This window comes from Silene latifolia, chromosome X, assembly GCF_048544455.1.
Source record: "Silene latifolia isolate original U9 population chromosome X, ASM4854445v1, whole genome shotgun sequence".
NCBI lineage: Eukaryota > Viridiplantae > Streptophyta > Magnoliopsida > Caryophyllales > Caryophyllaceae > Silene > Silene latifolia.
Genome location: NC_133537.1, coordinates 210,400,092 through 210,418,145, shown reverse-complemented (window position 1 = coordinate 210,418,145; position 18,054 = coordinate 210,400,092). Strand labels below are relative to the sequence as shown.

At 44.3% G+C, this 18,054-nt stretch overlaps 1 non-coding gene across 1 annotated transcript; it reads right to left on the bottom strand.

Moving 5' to 3' along the window:
• Positions 1-2,888: 2,888 nt before the first annotated feature.
• On the bottom strand, positions 2,889-2,997 carry LOC141625465 (small nucleolar RNA R71). Its single transcript, XR_012535245.1, has one exon. It is a non-coding gene; the product is annotated as a small nucleolar RNA R71 (small nucleolar RNA).
• Positions 2,998-18,054: the final 15,057 nt, after the last annotated feature.

The following is an 18,054-nucleotide window of genomic DNA, read 5'->3' as shown; positions in this document are numbered from 1 at the left end:
CCTACACCCTTTCATGTCCCGTTTTAGGATACCCGGTCCCCTTTTAAAAATCCCGTTCCCAAAAAAGGGTTCACTCTGCCCCCTCTAGGATGTCTTTAGGTTTTCCTGTTCGAATGACAATAGCAAGGGAAACGGTTTAGGGTTGGATTAGGCGGGCTCGCGGTAGCGGTCCGCCTAATCCAACCCTAAACCCTTTCCTGTCCCGTTTTAGGATACCCGGTCTCTTTTAAAAATCTCGTCCCCAAAAAAGGGTTCACTCTGCCCCCTCTAGGGTGTCTTTTGGTTTTCCCATTCGAATGACAATTGCAAGGAAAAGGGATTAGGGTTGGATTATGCAGACCCGCGGTAGCGGTCCGCCTAATCCAACCCTAAACCCTTTCGAATGAGAATTGCAAGGGAAAAGGTTTAGGGTTGGATTAGGCGGACCCGTGGTAGCGGTCCGCCTAATCCAACCCTAAACCCTTTCCCGTCCCGTTTTAGGATACCCGCGCCTCTTTTATAAATCCCGTCCCCAAAAAAGGGTTCACTGTGCCCCCTCTAGGGTGTCTTCAGGTTTTCACTTTCGAATGACAATTGCAAGGGAAAGGGTTTAGGGTTGGATTAGGCCGACCTGCGGTAGCGGTCCGCCTAATCCAACCAAAAACCCTTTCCTGTATCAATTTAGGATATCCGGTCCCTTTTAAAAATCCCGTCCCCAAAAAAGGGCTCACTCTGCCCCCTCTAGGGTGTCTTTAGGTTTTCCCTTTCGAATGACAATTGCAAGGGAAAGGGTTTAGGGTTGGATTAAGCGGACTCGCACCGCGGGTCTGCCTAATCCAACCTTAAACCCTTTCCCATCCCATTTAAGGATACCCGGTACCCTTTTAAAAATACCGTCGCCAAAAAAGTGTTCACTCTGCCCCCTCTAGGGTGTCTTTAGGTTTACCCTTTCGAATGACAATTGCAAGGGAAGGGGTTTAGGGTTGGATTAGGCGGACCCGTGGTAGCGGTCCGCCTAATCCAACCCTAAACCCTTTCCCGTCCCGTTTTAGGATACCCGAGCCTCATTTTTAAATCCTGATACGTGCATTTTCTATACACTTTATCTGTGGTTTTGGCACGTGTTTCTATGCATAATTGTTAGCTTAAGGCTACTATTTCTCCCGAAACGGTTTACTTTGCATTTTCTATGATTTATTGTAGGAACGAGTGGAAGTAAGCTAAATCAAGCCTAATTCGTCCTCCGGAGGCAAGTTTAAGGAAGCCAAGAAGAAGGATAGTCGTATTCACTCACCTTGGGATGCGTGCAAAGGAGTGAAGAGTTGATTGGAAGGAACAAGAGAGCCACTGCACAGCATATTGAGTCGATCGACTAGGCTGTGAGGTCGATCGACCACTGAAGCTCATCAGATGCTACTGTTCCGCATATTCAGTCGATCGACCGTGCTGACCGGTCGATCGACCAGTTTTCGAGCTGACACGTTTCTCTTCGTGTTAGACTTTTAAAAGCCCAACTTGTAATTAATTTTCAGTATCTTTTTATCAGTAGAACGCAACAACTTTTAGGTTATGCTTTTCATTCTGGAAAAACTCAGTTTTAGATCTAGCTTGGAGACGGAAACCTTCGATTTGAATGCTTTGTTCTTGAATTCAATTAGTAAGCTTTTTATGCAATTCTTCCTCTTCCTTATTTCCTTGTTATTTTGATTTTTGTTTTCATCAATTAATTTCAGCAATTGAGTTCTTCTCTTTTGTTTTAGTTCGATTCCATTATGTCAAATTTGTTCTTTATTATTAATTTCGAAGTTAGAATAGTTATAATTATGCGTAGGTAATTTCTTTGATTGTGAACAAGGTGAGCCATGGTATTAAATTAGGATTGTTGTGTAGTATGAGTTCTTCCGTATTGGTCTTGTTATCTTTTGATAAATTTCTTTACTAGATTGAAAGATTGGTAATTTGTGTTATCATTAGATTAGGAATTTCTCTTGAGCGAAAGCGTTGATAAATTCTAGGGAATTAATAGACCGTGAGGTTGTTTGTGCTTTGATCGAAAGGCTAGCTTATTTTCCCTGAGACCGTATTATAAGACCTCAGCTGCCTTACTGACCTGACTTTTGCCATGGTAAACCGAAGTTCCCGATCCCTTTTTCATCTTGTTGAGAATATTCATTTTAGCAATTAGCCAGTTAATCAACCAAATTCAAAACCCCCCAATTAATTGTTACTTTTATAGACTGAAAAATAGCAAACAAAATCAACCTTGTCTCTCTGTGGTTCGACCCTTACTATCACTAGCTATAGTTTTAGTTTGGAATTATAAATTTAATTTTGGTACTAAACGACGGTATCAAATTTTGGCGCCGTTGCCGGGGAGACGGTGTAAGTTTGTTTGCCTTATTTTAGTTTATTTTTCTTGTCTCAAGGAACTTTGGTTCCTTGAGGCCGTTGCTTACCTTTGCTTCTAGTTTTGCTTTTGCACAGTTAGAAGACAGGTTTTTGAGAGGAAGACTTGAGTACTCTCATTTTGGAAATTATGGCAACAATATATGATAATTTTCAGCCAAAGGAGCACCACCTTCCAAAGGGGCGCCAGTTACCTACCCCTACTACCGGTAATTTCGAGTTTCGTTCCTCTTATATTGATTTAATGGAGCGAAATCGGTTCATGGTCCGCAGGATGAAGACCCCTTGAAGCATATGGAAACTTTCACAGACTATTCTTTGTTCCATACCTATACCGGCCGGGGTAACTCAAGATGAAGTAAAGGGGTTTATGTTCTTGTACTCCTTGAAGGATTCGGCGCGAGATTGGTACCGCTACCTCGATAGGGTAGCAAACTGAGTCACGGATTGGACATCTTTAGCATTAGCCTTCTACAAGAAGTACTTCCCACTTTCAAAGACTGATGCCTTGAAGGGTAAAATCACGAGTTTTCAGCAAGGAGCCGACGAAGATTTTTGTGAAGCATGGGGACGTTTCAAAAGTTTGGTCTGAGCTGTCCCTCATCATGGTTTCCAGCAATGGTATCTTTGCAACCTATTTTACAATGCTTTATATGATGATTACAAGGTCATCTTGGATGCAGCTGCTAATGGAAGGTTCCAAAATAATACCGGTCAAAGTTAAGGTTGGAACACTATTGAGGAGATGGCAGTCCATAGAGCTGAGTTTGGAAGTTCACGTGGAAAGTCACGAAATCAAAGAGAAGAAATGACTGCTGTTGTGACACTTATAACTTCCATTTCTACCCGTCTCGAGAAGCTCGAGATTTCTGAAGCTTCCAAGAAGAAAGTCGAAATTCCTGTTCAAAACTCAGATGAGATCGAGAAGTTGAGAGAGATGGTCCAACTCCTTTTGGTTCAAGTGGCGAATATGGAAGGAAAGGTATTGAGTCCTCAAGGAATTTTGTGAAACAATTGGATAACATGGAGGCTAAGCAAGCTGCTAATTCTTCAAGCAAATGTGAAGGGCCGGTTGAGACGATCAATGCCATCAATCTCAGAAGTGGCCTTTCTTATGAAAGTCCCGACGAGCCAAAGGAAGACTCGGGAAATGATGAAGAAGCTCGTTTAAATTCTGGTGCAAAAACGAGCTTGAATGCCAGTACTTCTGGTCGATCGACCAACATTCTCAGTCGATCGACTGACGCGTCAGATAAAATAGTTTCTGGTCAGAAACTATTCACACCCAGCACATCCAGTCGATCGACCAACATTCTCAGTCGATCGACTGAGACACCTGACAAAGTCAATTCTGGACAGAACGTTGCCCAGAAGCCTTACGTGGTCGATCGACCACTAATATCGATCGATCGATACTCCGAGCAGGATGCGAGATCCGTCAACTAGTTTGCATGATTCGTCACTCATTGATGATTTGACGGGGTTTTAAACCTACGGAAGTTTAAGGTTACCGATCCTACGGCCAGTGTTGCGATCCCATATCAGAGCGTTTGAAGGCTACTAAGCTGGAGCGTAAGTTTGGTATGTTTTCGGAGATGGTCCGAATCTCAAGGTAACGGTTCCTTTCTTTGATTTAATTACCAGTACCCTCTTACGCTAAATTTATGAAATATATTTTGAATCGTAAGAGAAATTTTCGTGATGATGGTAATGTTGCGTTTGTGGAGGAATGTAATGCTCTTTCACAAGTTAATGTGCCACCTAAATTAAAGGACCTGGGTAGTTTTTCAATTCCTTGCACTATAGGTAACCACGTAATTGGAAAGGCCCTTTGTGACTTAGGGGCCAGTGTTAGTGTCATCCCGTATCTCGCATTTGCGAAAGGTTAAACATTGGTAGACTTAAGGTGACCGATATTACCGTTCAAATGGCAAATAGATCGACTCAGAGACCTATAGGTGTTCTAGAGGATGTACCCGTTCGAGTGGGTAAGTTTTTTATTCTTGTCGATTTCGTTGTTTTGGACATTGCGGAGAGGACGATCGGATACCTATTATTTTAGCCGGACCGTTCTTACATACAGCTGAAATTTGTGATAGATGTCAAACGCGGAACCATCACCTTAGAGGTAGGGGATGACACCATTGAGTTCAGTCTTGCTCACAAGGCAACCTGAACCTCGATGAGGATACGTGTTATTCCATTGATATTGTTGACAGGGTTGTTACTTGTAATTGGAGGGAATCCTTATCCAAGGATCCCTTAGCTGATCTAACCCGTTTAGATGAGTGTGCGTAATGTCTGATGGAGAATTTGAGGAGCCAAATGCTTTGGTAGCCTCAATGGAGAGCTACGAGCTCAATGAGGAAGAAGATGAGATACTTTTGAGCTTGGCCAACGATAACTTGGTCAACACTTGCTACACCATTGAAGCCGATTGATTGTCTATGTTGTAGAGGTAAAAGTGCGGAGCGTAAGCCACTTCCTCCTAATCTTAAGTATGTTTTTCTCGATGATACGGAGCACTACCCAGCTATTGTTAGCTCTAAGCTTAATGATGACCGGTATGCTGCTTTGATGTGTGTACTTAAGAAAAACAGGAAGGCTTTGGGTTACTCTCTGGATGACATTAAGGGCATCAACCCCGATGTTTGTATGCACAGGATAGAGTTGGAAGAAGGCCACAAGCCTTACGAGGCATGGGTCAACGCAAGTTGAACCCGAAGATGCGAGGAAGTTGTTATGGCGAGGTGATGAAACTACTCGATGCGGGTATTATTTATACAGTTGGCAACTCCAAGTGGGTTAGTTGATTCAGGTAGTCCCGAAGAAAGGAGGGACTACCGTGGTTAAAAATGATAAAAATGAATTAATACCAACTCGAATAGTGACAGGGTGGCGGATGTGCATTGATTATAGACAGTTGAATGCCGCCACCAAGAAAGACCATTTCCCCCTCCCTTTTGTTGACCAAATGACTGAAAGACTTGCTTCTAACAAATTTTTCTGTTTTTTAGACGGATATTCAGGGTTCTTTCAGATCCCTATTCATCCGGACGATCGAGTAAGACCACTTTTACCAGTCCACGGGGTGTTTTTGCATATCGTAGAATGCCTTTCGGATTGTGTAACGCCCTGCTACCTTCGAGGTGCATGATGGGGATTTTTTCGATTATATAGAGAATATTATGGAAGTATTCATGGATGATTTCTCAGTTTATGGTAGTGACTTTGATCGTTGTTTAGCTAACCTTGATAAAGTCATGCAGCGTTGTATAGATGTTAATCTTGTTTTAAACTGGGAAAAGTGTCAGTTTATGGTCAATGAGGGAGTTGTGTTAGGGCATCGATTTCGATAAAGGTATACATGTTGATAAGGCAAAGGTGCAGGTGATTGAGCAATTACCTCCTCCCGTGAATGTTAAAGGAGTGAGGAGTTTCCTTGGTCACGCTGGTTTTTACCGGCGTTTCATTAAGGATTTTTCAAAAATTGCTTAACCACTTACACAATTGCTCCTTAAGGATGTTGTCTTTGAATTTACTGATGAGTGCCTTGTCGCTTTTAACAGGTTAAAGGAGGCCCTAGTTTCTGCGCCAATCATTCATTACCTTTGATTGGGACCTCCCATTTGAGATCATGTGTGATGCCAGCGACTATACGATCGGTGTAGTTCTGGGACAGCGAAAGAATAAAGCTTTGAATGCCATATACTATGCGAGCCGAACTGTGGATGAGGCTCAAGTCAACTATTTTACCACTGAGAAAGAGTTTCTAGCTGTTGTTTTTGCCTTAAACAAATTTCGGTCTTATTTGTTAGGTTCTAAGGTTATTGTTTACACTGACCATGCAGCGTTGAAGACTCTCTTTATTAAGAAAGATGCGAAGCCGAGGCTTTTGAGGTGGATACTCCTTTTGCAGGAGTTTGATTTGGAGATCAAAGATAAGAAAGGAGCAGAGAATGTGGTAGCTGACCACTTATCTCGTCTACAAATGGTGTGAAAGGGAGGATTCGTTGCCTATTAATGATTCTTTTCCTGATGAGAGTTTGTTAGCTATTACTACTTCAGGGTCTTATCCACCTCCGTGGTTTACTGATTTTGCTAACTTTTTTGTGTGTGGTAGGATACCACCCGAGCTTTCATGGTGAAGAAAGCGGTTTGCCTATGATGCTAGACAATATTTTTGGGATGATCCTTATGTTTTCAAGGAATGCGCAGACGGTCTCATCCGGAGATGCGTACCTCAGTGGGAGGTGAAGGATATCCTAGAGGCTTGCCACTCTTCTGCTTATGGTGGTCATCACGGTCCGTCCAGGACCGTAGCTAAGGTACTCCAATCTGGTTTCTATTGGCCTACTTTACATGCAGATTGTCGCAATTTTGTTCTTTGAGTGCGATGCTTGTCAAAGATCGGGAATATTTCAAGAGACATGAGATGCCACAGGTAGGCATTCTTGAGGTTGAGATTTTCGATGTCTGGGGCATTGATTATCAAGGACCTTTTCCGAGCAGTCAAGGTAATAAATATATCCTCGTAGCTGTAGATTATGTATCCAAATGGGTGGAAGCTATCGTTACCCCCCATTGCGATGCAAAGACCGTGATTAAACTGTTTAAAAAGATCATTTTCCCTCGTTTTGGTGTCCCTAGGGTTGTCATTAGCGATGGGGGAATGCATTTTAAAGAGAAACAACTTTGTGCTTTATTGACTAAATTCGGTGTCCAACATCGTAGAGGTTTGGGGTATCATCCCCAAACTAGTGGTCAGGTTGAGGTTTCTAACAGAGAATTGAAAGAAGTCTTAGCTAAGGTTGTTTCTAAATCACGGAAAGATTGGAGTCTTAAGTTAGATGATGTCTTATGGGCTTATAGAACTGCGTTTAAAACGCCAATCGGGACGTCACCATACCGATTGATTTATGGTAAGACATGTCATTTACCTGTTGAGTTAGAGCGTAAGTCTTGGTGGGCTATTTGTGATTTGAATTTGGATCCTAACCTCTCTCGTGAGAAACGCATGACACAGCTGAATGAGCTAGAGGAATTTAGGCTGCTGGCCTATGACAATGCAAGGATCTACAAGGAGAAAGCAGAGCGCTGGCACGACAAGAGAATCATCAAGCGCGAGTTCCATATTGGCGATAAGGTACTTCTTTTTAACGCTCGTATCCGTTTATTTCTTGGTAAGCTGAAATCCAGGTGGACCGGCCCCTATACGGTCACAGCAGTTACAAAGTTCGGATCAGTTGAATTGGAGACCTCTGCTGGAGAAAGGTTCAAGGTTAATGGCCAATATGTGAAGCACTATCATGGATCAGATGCATATGTTGGGAAGGTCGAGGTTTTGTACTTCGACCCGCTATCAGATGAAGAAAAGTGAGGTAAAAAGGTCGTGCGGGACCTCTTAAACCAGCGCTTACTGGGAGGCAACCCAGGTTGTAATTTTTTGTAATTAAGGAATTTTATTTTGTTTTTTTCATTCAATTTGCATCTTAAGTTTTCTTGTTTTTGTTTTCTTTAATTTCTTTTAATTTGCAATTTCTTGGTTTGGAAAACTTGCGCGCCTTTGATAATTTTTGCAGGAATTTATTTTATGCAAAGTGCGTAGATGGTCTACTGGATATTTGTGAGAGAAAGACAGGAAGTTATGATGGCAAAATGAATTTTTGACGAAATAAAGTCTAAATGCCAGCGTTTGCAGTCGATCGACCAGGCCATTCAGTCGATCGACTGACGAGGAGAGTTCAGAAGCTACTGTGCAGGGATTTTGGTCGATCGACCGAGTAAAGTGGTCGATCGACCACGTCGCGGGATCAGAACACAACTATAAGGGAAGTCTTCACTCTTATTCTTTTATTCTTTCATTTTCCCAAAAATCAGAAAATCCCTTATTCCCTTCTTCTACCTCGCGATTTTCCTGCCATTTCCGCCCCAATCTCTTCTTTTCTAGCTCTAATCTCCAAGTAAATATTCAAGGTATGTTCCTAATCCTATCTTTGTGCTTTCTATTCGCATTTTGCTGAACTTTTATGCAAAATTTTCGAGTTATATGCTTTTGAGATGGATAAATCGATTTGGGAAAATCGATTTTTGGGTCTGATTTCTTGCCTTCTTTATACTTTAATTGCTTAATTTACCCTTTCCCCCTTGATTTTCAACGCAAATAAGCAGCTGGGATGTGTTTAATGCCATTTCCCCCAATTTTTTCGAAACCCTAATTCGCTTCCCAGTTTTGATTTTGATTCGGGTTTCCAGAAATTTACATTGCTAGGGGGTTTCTCGTTGCTAATGCGTCATTTACAGGTAATAACAATGACAAAAGGGAAAGAGCACATGTACGAGGGACAATCGAGCCAAGGAGCTGCCAAGCGGCAATGGGGACCGCCACTGCTGATAGAAGCTACCACGGATAGTCTACCTGACTATCCGCAGGTTATCTTTGCTACTTCTACGCAACGTGCTAAGTTCTCTCTGTTTGTTTCAAAGATGAAGGTCACAGCTACCCGATTTCTCCATAAAGATACTTTGGAGAAATTAGGCTGTTATGAGTCGGTTGTGTCCCTGCTAAATGGGACGGGTATGACAGGTTTAGTGGACATGGCTGAGTTCACGTATTACGTTTTGACCCTTGAATTCTTTTCGTCTTTTGCTTTCGACTCGAAAGCTTTCGTGGCTGACAAGACCAAACCTTGCATTTCCTTTCGACTTTTTAATGTTAATTATTCTCTGACACTTGTTGATTTTGCGGGTTTTCTGGGTCTTTATTTCGAGGGCAGAACCTCAGACACCTCTGATACTCATCGGGTCATGTGGTCTTGTATCAGTGATTTTTACGGGTAAAAAAGGACGGGCACTTCCGTCCACTTGCCCCCTCTTCGTTATTTTCTACGGGTAATGGGTAATACCATTTTTTGCCGTAAAGAGTCGAACAATGTGAATAATATTGAGTTGTCAATCTTAGCGGGCTATCTGAACATTGACAGTCGGGTACCCCGTATTTATAACATCGCTTACTTGACTGCCGCTCACTTTCAGACTGTAAGTGAGTGCACCTTGACCACCATTGCCTGTGGCGGATTGGTGACACGTATCACCAACCGCCTTGTTTTACTTTTCCCTCGACAGGAGGACCCCATCGACCCTGACCTGCGTTTCATGGACCTCCCTTACGCGAGGGGTGTCTATTGGGTCGATAGACAGATGCGGTGGAAGATTGATTCTTTCATCGTGACCGCATCCTCATCACTGGCTACCCTCTGTCCTGCCCCTTACCCTTTGTTGAGGGGCGGCTAGGCCGCCCTTGCCTAGTTACGGGCTTCCTCTGCGGGCGCCGGCCACTGCTCTCGCTAGCACTTCGAGGAGAGCTCGTGCCTCCACTGGACAGGCACCCTCTTCCTCCACTCCTGCTCCCACTGGCTACCCGGCCACTTTTTGAGCACCCACTCCTTTGGTTGTCCCTCCTGTCATGGACCAGAGGGCGATGTCACGTGTCTTGGGTGAGTTGTGCAGGAGTTTCAACGAGCACAGGCTAGACAGGGTGATTTTGCACTATTAGTCAAATATGCCATTCCTTGCCTTTTCACAACTGTTTAGCAAAGAATTAAAAGTGATCTCTCAAATTTTGTTATGGAATTCATTTCGCGCAATTAGACTTGACTCATTACTTTTGGCAAACTACTTATACTTTCTGAGATATAGAGCCTATAACTGGTGACATTTATGACCGGTTAATTTAGGATTGAGAGTAGTTACTCCTTCATTTCATGTTTTGCACGTGTATGAGTTTTGATTGCTTATTGCCTATACGCATTGGTTTGTGGCCGGTATTGCATGTTTTGAGAACTATTGCATCCTCCCCTTTCTCATTTTACCCCATTAACTCCACTATAAGCCACAACTGCCAGTTGCCCTCAACTACATCCCATACTTAGCCTACCATTGTGCCAAGCTAGGAAGTAGTAGAGGAATTTGTCGATTTAAGCTGTTTTGGTTCGCTCTTGTAATGTTGGAGCGGGTATTTTTGAGAAGTGAAGGAATTATTTCAGCCTGAAAACAGGAAGAAAGAAAAATTCAGAAAATGAAAAAAAAAAGAGTCGATTTACCTGGGCCGAGTGCTCTGGTCGTAGCAGGTGGTGGTCGATCATTTGCCATCACCGGTCGATCGACCACCGATTCGTAAGTTGAAAAAAAAAAAAAAATTGAAAATGAAAGAAAAGAAAAGGAAACAGAAAGAGGAAAAAGAAGAAAAAAAAAGATAGTCTTGAAAATAATAAGGTCTTGGTTGAAATAAGAACACGCCTCATGTGCTTACCTCATGATTTGGAGGCGTTTGTTTGGGTTTTTGTGTTGCCTAGTCAATAAAGGCATGGTCTTTATGTTGAGTTGGAAGAACGGGATACGGTTTCTAATGGTTCGTTAGGTACTAGCTTGGCTCTTACCTTCACTTTTCCATAATTGTTTTGCCCCTTCTTTCCCACTTAGCCTCACATATCCAAATCTTGCAATAGTTCGGCATGTGATAGTCCTTGACGGTGGTTATGCGTATGTATGGTAGCTAGAATCATTATTCATGCTAGTCAAGCATACATGTTTTGTCGGTCGCAGTCTAGGTGAGAGACTGTATCTTGCTTCCCTCTCTTTTACATATAATCTTACCATTTGCTTTTTTTGAGAGAAGAGTGGCCGGGAGAGTCCGAATGTATGAGTCTTGCAAGGTCGAACGCCCGATTAAATTCCATGATATGCATAAATTTGTTCACTTGGTTTAAGCTTTGCAGTAGTTGAGTATGTGCATTAAACGGTTTGGCATTGACTTGTAGTTAGCTCTGAAATGTACTCCTTTCCATTTGGTTTTTATACGGGTCATAGTGCTTGCTTGGGGACAAGCAAGGTTTGGTTTGGGGAGATTTGATACGTGCATTTTCTATACACTTTATCTCTGTGGTTTTGCACGTGTTTCTATGCATAATTGTTAGCTTAAGGCTACTATTTCTCCTGAAACGGTTTACTTTGCATTTTCTATGATTTATTGTAGGAACGAGTGGAAGTAAGCTAAATCAAGCCTAATTCGTCCTCCGGAGGCAAGTTTAAGGAAGCCAAGAAGAAGGAGAGTCGTATTCACTCACCTTGGGATGCGTGCAAAGGAGTGAAGAGTTGATTGGAAGGAACAAGAGAGCCCTTTGCACAGCATATTGATCGATCGACTATTTTGTGAGGTCGATCGACCACCAAGCTCATCGGACTCTTTTCGCATTCCGCATATTGATCGATCGCCGTCTTGGCCGGTCGATCGATCGACGATTTCAGTGACACGTTTCTCTTCGTGTTAGACTTTTAAAAGCCCAACTTGTAATTAATTTTCGGTATCTTTTTATCGTAGAGAACGCAGCAACTTTTAGGTTATGCTTTTCATTCTGGAAAAACTCGGTTTTAGATCTAGCTTGGAGACGGAAACCTTCGATTTGAATGATTTGTTCTTGAATTCAATTAGTAAGCTTTTTATGCAATTCTTCCTCTTCCTTATTTCCTTGTTATTTTGATTCTTGTTTTCATCAATTAATTTCAGCAATTGAGTTCTTCTCTTTTGTTTTAGTTCGATTCCATTATGTCAAATTTGTTCTTTATTATTAATTTCGAAGTTAGAATAGTTATAATTATGCGTAGGTAATTTCTTTGATTGGGAACAAGGTGAGCCATGGTATTAAATTAGGATTGTTGTGTAGTATGAGTTCTTCCGTATTGGTCTTGTTATCTTTTGATAAATTTCTTTACTAGATTGAAAGATTGGTAATTTGTGTTATCATTAGATTAGGAATTTCTCTTGAGCGAAAGCGTTGATAAATTCTAGGGAATTAATAGACCGTGAGGTTGTTTGAGCTTTGATCGAAAGGCTAGCTTATTTTCCCTGAGACCGTATTATAAGACCTCGGTGCCCTTCGACGACTTTTGCCATGGTAAACCGAAGTTCCCGATCCCTTTTTCATCTTGTTGATAATATTCATTTTAGCAATTAGCTTGAGTTAATCAACCAAATTCAAAACCCCCCAATTAATTGTTACTTTTATAGACTGAAAAATAGCAAACAAAATCAAACTTGTCTCTCTGTGGTTTGACCCTTACTATCACTAGCTATAGTTTTAGTTTGGAATTATAAATTTAATTTTGGTACTAAACGACGGTATCAAATCCCATCCCCAAAAAAGGGTTCCTTGTGCCCCCTCTAAGGTGTCTTTAGGTTTTCCCTTTCGAAGGACAATTATAGCGGTCCGCGTAATCCAACCCTAAACCCTTTCTGTCCGTTTTAGGATACCCGGTCCCCTTTTAAAAATCCCGTCCCCAAAAAGGGTTCACTCTGCCCCCTCTAGGGTGTCTTTAGGTTTTCTTGTTCGAATGACAATAGCAAGGGAATGGGTTTAGGGTTGGATTAGGCGGACCGCGGTAGCGGTCCGCCTAATCCAACCCTAAACCCTTTCCCGTCCCATTTTAGGATACCCGGTCCCCTTTTAAAAATCCCGTCCCCAAAAAAGGGTTCACTCTGCCCCCTCTAGCGTGTCTTTAGGTTTTCCATTTCGAATGAGAATTGCATGGGACAGGGTTTAGGGTTGGATTAGGCGGACCCGCGGTAGCGGTTCGCCTAATCCAACCCTAAACCCTTTCCCGTCCCGTTTTAGGATACCCGGTCCCCTTTTAAAAATTCCGTCCCCAAATATGGGTTCACTCTGCCCCTCTAGGGTGTATTTAGGTTTTCCCTTTCGAATGACAATTGCAAGGGAAAGGGTTTCGGGTTGAATTAGGCGGACCCGCGGTCGTCCGCCTAATCCAACCCTAAATTCATTCCCTTCCCGTATTAGGATACCGGGCCCTTTTTTAAATCCCGTCCCCAAAAAGAATTCACTCTGCCCCCTCTAGGGTGTCTTTAGGTTTTCCTGTTCGAATGACAATAGCAAGGGAAAGGGTTTAGGGTTGGATTCGGCGGGTTTAGGGTGGGATTAGGCGGACCCACGGTAGCAGTCCGCCTAATCTAACCCTAAAACCTCTCCCGTCTCGTTTTAGGATACCCGGTCCCCTTTTTAAAATCCCGTACCTAAAAAAGGGTTCACTCTGCCCTCTCTAGGGTGTCTTTAGGTTTTCCTGTTCGAATGACAATAGCAAGGGAAAGGGTTTAGGGTTAGATTAGGCGGACCCGCGGTAGCAGTCCGCCTAATCGAACTCTAAACCATTTCCCGTCTCGTTTTAGGATACCCAGTCCCCTTTTAAAAATCTCGTCCCCAAAAAAGGGTTCACTCTGCCCTCTCTAGGGTGTCTTTAGGTTTTCCCTTTCGAATGACAATTGCAAGGGAAAGGGTTCAGGGTTGGATTAGGCGGACCCGCACCGCGGGTCTGCCTAATCCAACCCTTAACCCTTTCCCATCACATTTAAGGATACCCGTTACCCTTTTAAAAATACCGTCGCCAAAAAAGTGTTCACTCTGCCCCCTCTAGGGTGTCTTTAGGTTTACCCTTTCGAATGACAATTGCAAGGGAAGGGGTTTAGGGTTGGATTAGGCGGACCCGTGGTAGCGGTCCGCCTAATCCAACCCTAAACCCTTTCCCGTCCCGTTTTAGGATACCCGAGCCTCTTTTTTAAATCCCGTCCCCAAAAAAGGGTTCCTTGTGCCCCCTCTAGGGTATCTTTAGGTTTTCTCTTTCGAAGGACAATTGCAAGGGAAAGGGTTTAGGGTTGGATTAGGCGGACCCGCGGTAGCGGTCCGCCTAATCCAACCCTAAACCCTTTCCTGTCCCGTTTTAGGATACCCGGTCCCCTTTTAAAAATCCCGTCCCCAAAAAAGGGTTCACTCTGCCCCCTCTAGGGTGTCTTTAGATTTTCCTTTTCGAAAGACAATAGCAAGGGAAAGGGTTTAGGGTTGGATTAGGCGGACCTGCGGTAGCGGTCCGCCTAATCCAACCCTAAACCCTTTCCCGTCCCATTTTAGGATACCCGGTCCCCTTTTAAAAATCCCGTCCCCAAAAAAGGGTTCACTCTGCCCCCTCTAGGGTGTCTTTAGGTTTTCCCTTTCGAATGAGAATTGCAAGGGAAAGGGTTTAGGGTTGGATTAGGCGGACCCGCGGTAGCGGTTCGCCTAATCCAACCCGAAACCCTTTCCCGTCCCGTTTTAGGATACCCGGTCCCCTTTGAAAAATTCCGTCCCCAAATATGGGTTCACTCTGCCCCTCTAGGGTGTCTTAAGGTTTTCCCTTTTGAATGACAATTGCAAGGGAAAGGGTTTCGGGTTGGATTAGGCGGACCCGCGGTCGTCCGCCTTATCCAACCCTAAATTCTTTCCCTTCCCGTATTAGGATACCCGGGCCCTTTTTTTAAATCCCGTCCCCAAAAAAGAATTCACTCTGCCCCCTCTAAGGTGTCTTTAGGTTTACCCTTTCGAATGACAATTGCAAGGGAAGGGGTTTAGGGTTGGATTAGGCGGACCCGTGGTAGCGGTCCGCCTAATCCAACCCTAAACCCTTTCCCGTCCCGTTTTAGGATACCCGAGCCTCTTTTTTAAATCCCGTCCCCAAAAAAGGGTTCCTTGTGCCCCCTCTAGGGTGTCTTTAGGTTTTCTCTTTCGAAGGACAATTGCAAGGGAAAGGGTTTAGGGTTGGATTAGGCGGACCCGCGGTAGCGGTCCGCGTAATCCAACCCTAAACCCTTTCCTTTCCCGTTTTAGGATACCCGGTCCCCTTTTAAAAATCCCGTCCCCAAAAAAGGGTTCACTCTGCCCTCTCTAGGGTGTCTTTAGATTTTCCTTTTCGAAAGACAATAGCAAGGGAAAGGGTTTAGGGTTGGATTAGGCGGACCTGCGGTAGCGGTCCGCCTAATCCAACCCTAAACCCTTTCCCGTCCCATTTTAGGATACCCGGTCCCCTTTTAAAAATCCCGTCCCCAAAAAAGGGTTCACTCTGCCCCCTCTAGGGTGTCTTTAGGTTTTCCCTTTCGAATGAGAATTGCAAGGGAAAGGGTTTAGGGTTGGATTAGGCGGACCCGCGGTAGCGGTTCGCCTAATCCAACCCTAAACCCTTTCCCGTCCCGTTTTAGGATACCCGGTCCCCTTTGAAAAATTCCGTCCCCAAATATGGGTTCACTCTGCCCCTCTAGGGTGTCTTAAGGTTTTCCCTTTTGAATGACAATTGCAAGGGAAAGGGTTTCGGGTTGGATTAGGCGGACCCGCGGTCGTCCGCCTTATCCAACCCTAAATTCTTTCCCTTCCCGTATTAGGATACCCGGGGCCTTTTTTTAAATCCCGTCCTCAAAAAAGAATTCACTCTGCCCCCTCTAAGGTGTCTTTAGGTTTTCCTGTTCGAATGACAATAGCAAGGGAAAGGGTTTAGGGTTGGATTAGGCGGGTTTAGGGTGGGATTTGAAGGACCCGCGGTAGCAGTCCTCCTAATCTAACCCTAAAACCTCTCCCGTCTCGTTTTAGGATACCCGGTCCCCTTTTTTATATCCCGTACCCAAAAAAGGGTTTACTCTGCCCTCTCAAGGGTGTCTTTAGGTTTTACTGTTCGAATGACAATAGCAAGGGAAAGGGTTTAGGGTTGGATTAGGCGGACCCGCGCGACCGGTCTGCCTAATCCAACCCTAAACTCTTTCCCATCCCATTTAAGGATACCCGGTACCCTTTTAAAAATACCGTCGCCAAAAAAGTGTTCACTCTGCCCCCTCTAGGGTGTCTTTAGGTTTACCCTTTCGAATGACAATTGCAAGGGAAGGGGTTTAGGGTTGGATTAGGCGGACCCGTGGTAGCGGTCCGCCTAATCCAACCCTAAACCCTTTCCCGTCCCGTTTTAGGATACCCGAGCCTCTTTTTTAAATCCCATCCCCAAAAAAAGGTTCCTTGTGCCCCCTCTAGGGTGTCTTTAGGTTTTCCCTTTCGAAGGACAATTGCAAGGGAAAGGGTTTAGGGTTGGATTAGGCGGACCCGCGGTAGCGGTCCGCGTAATCCAACCCTAAACCCTTTCCTGTCCCGTTTTAGGATACCCGGTCCCCTTTTAAAAATCCCGTCCCCAAAAAAGGGTTCACTCTGCTTCCTCTAGGGTGTCTTTAGGTTTTCCTGTTCGAATGACAATAGCAAGGGAAATGGTTTAGGGTTGGATTAGGCGGACCTGCGGTAGCGGTCCGCCTAATCCAACCCTAAACCCTTTCCTGTCCCATTTTAGGATACCCGGTCCCCTTTTAAAAATCACGTCCCCGAAAAAGGGTTCACTCTGCCCCCTCTAGGGTGTCTTTAGGTTTTCCCTTTCGAATGAGAATTGCAAGGGAAAGGGTTTAGGGTTGGATTAGGCGGACCCGCGGAAGCGGTTCGCCTAATCCAACCCTAAACCCTTTCCCGTCCCGTTTTAGGATACCCGGTCCCCTTTTAAAAATTCCGTCCCCAAATATGGGTTCACTCTGCCCCTCTAGGGTGTCTTTAGGTTTTCCCTTTCGAATGACAATTGCAAGGGAAAAGGTTTCGGGTTGGATAAGGCGGACCCGCGGTCGTCCGCCTAATCCAACCCTAAATTCTTTCCCTTCCCGTATTAGGATACCCGGGCCCTTTTTTTAAATCTCGTCCCCAAAAAAGAATTCACTCTGCCCCCCTCTAAGGTGTCTTTAGGTTTTCCTGTTCGAATGACAATAGCAAGGGAAAGGGTTTAGGGTTGGATTATTCGGGTTTAGGGTGGGATTAGAAGGACCCGCGGTAGCAGTCCGCCTAATCTAACCCTAAAACCTCTCCCGTCTCGTTTTAGGATACCCGGTCCTCTTTTTTATATCCCGTACCCAAAAAAGGGTTTACTCTGCCCTCTCAAGGGTGTCTTTAGGTTTTACTGTTCGAATGACAATAGCAAGGGAAAGGGTTTAGGGTTGGATTAGGCGGACCTGCGGTAGCAGTCCGCCTAATCCAACCCTAAACCATTTCCCGTCTCATTTTAGGATACCCGGTCCCCTTTTAAAAATCTCGTCCCCAAAAAAGGGTTCACTCTGCCCTCTCTAGGGTGTCTTTAGGTTTTCCCTTTAGAATGACAATTGCAGGAAAGGGTTTAGGGTTGGATTAGGCGGACCCACTTTGGGTCCGCTAATCCAACCCTAAACCCTTTCCCATCCCATTTAAGGATACCCGGTACCCTTTTAAAAATACCGTCGCCAAAAAAGTGTTCACTATGCCCCCTCTAGGGTGTCTTTAGGTTTACCCTTTCGAATGACAATTGCAAGGGAAGGGGTTTAGGGTTGGATTAGGCGGACCCGTGGTAGCGGTCCGCCTAATCCAACCCTAAACCCTTTCCCGTCCCGTTTTAGGATACCCGAGCCTCTTTTTTAAATCTCGTCCCCAAAAAAAGGTTCCTTGTGCCCCCTCTAGTGTGTCTTTAGGTTTTCCCTTTCGAACGACAATTGCAAGGGAAAGGGTTTAGGGTTGGATTAGGCGGACCCGCGGTAGCGGTCCGCGTAATCCAACCCTAAACCCTTTCCTGTCCCGTTTTAGGATACCCGGTCCCCTTTTAAAAATCCCGTCCCCAAAAAAGGGTTCACTCTGCTTCCTCTAGGGTGTCTTTAGGTTTTCCTGTTCGAATGACAATAGCAAGGGAAAGGGTTTAGGGTTGGATTAGGCGGACCTGCGGTAGCGGTCCGCCTAATCCAACCCTCAACCCTTTCCCGTC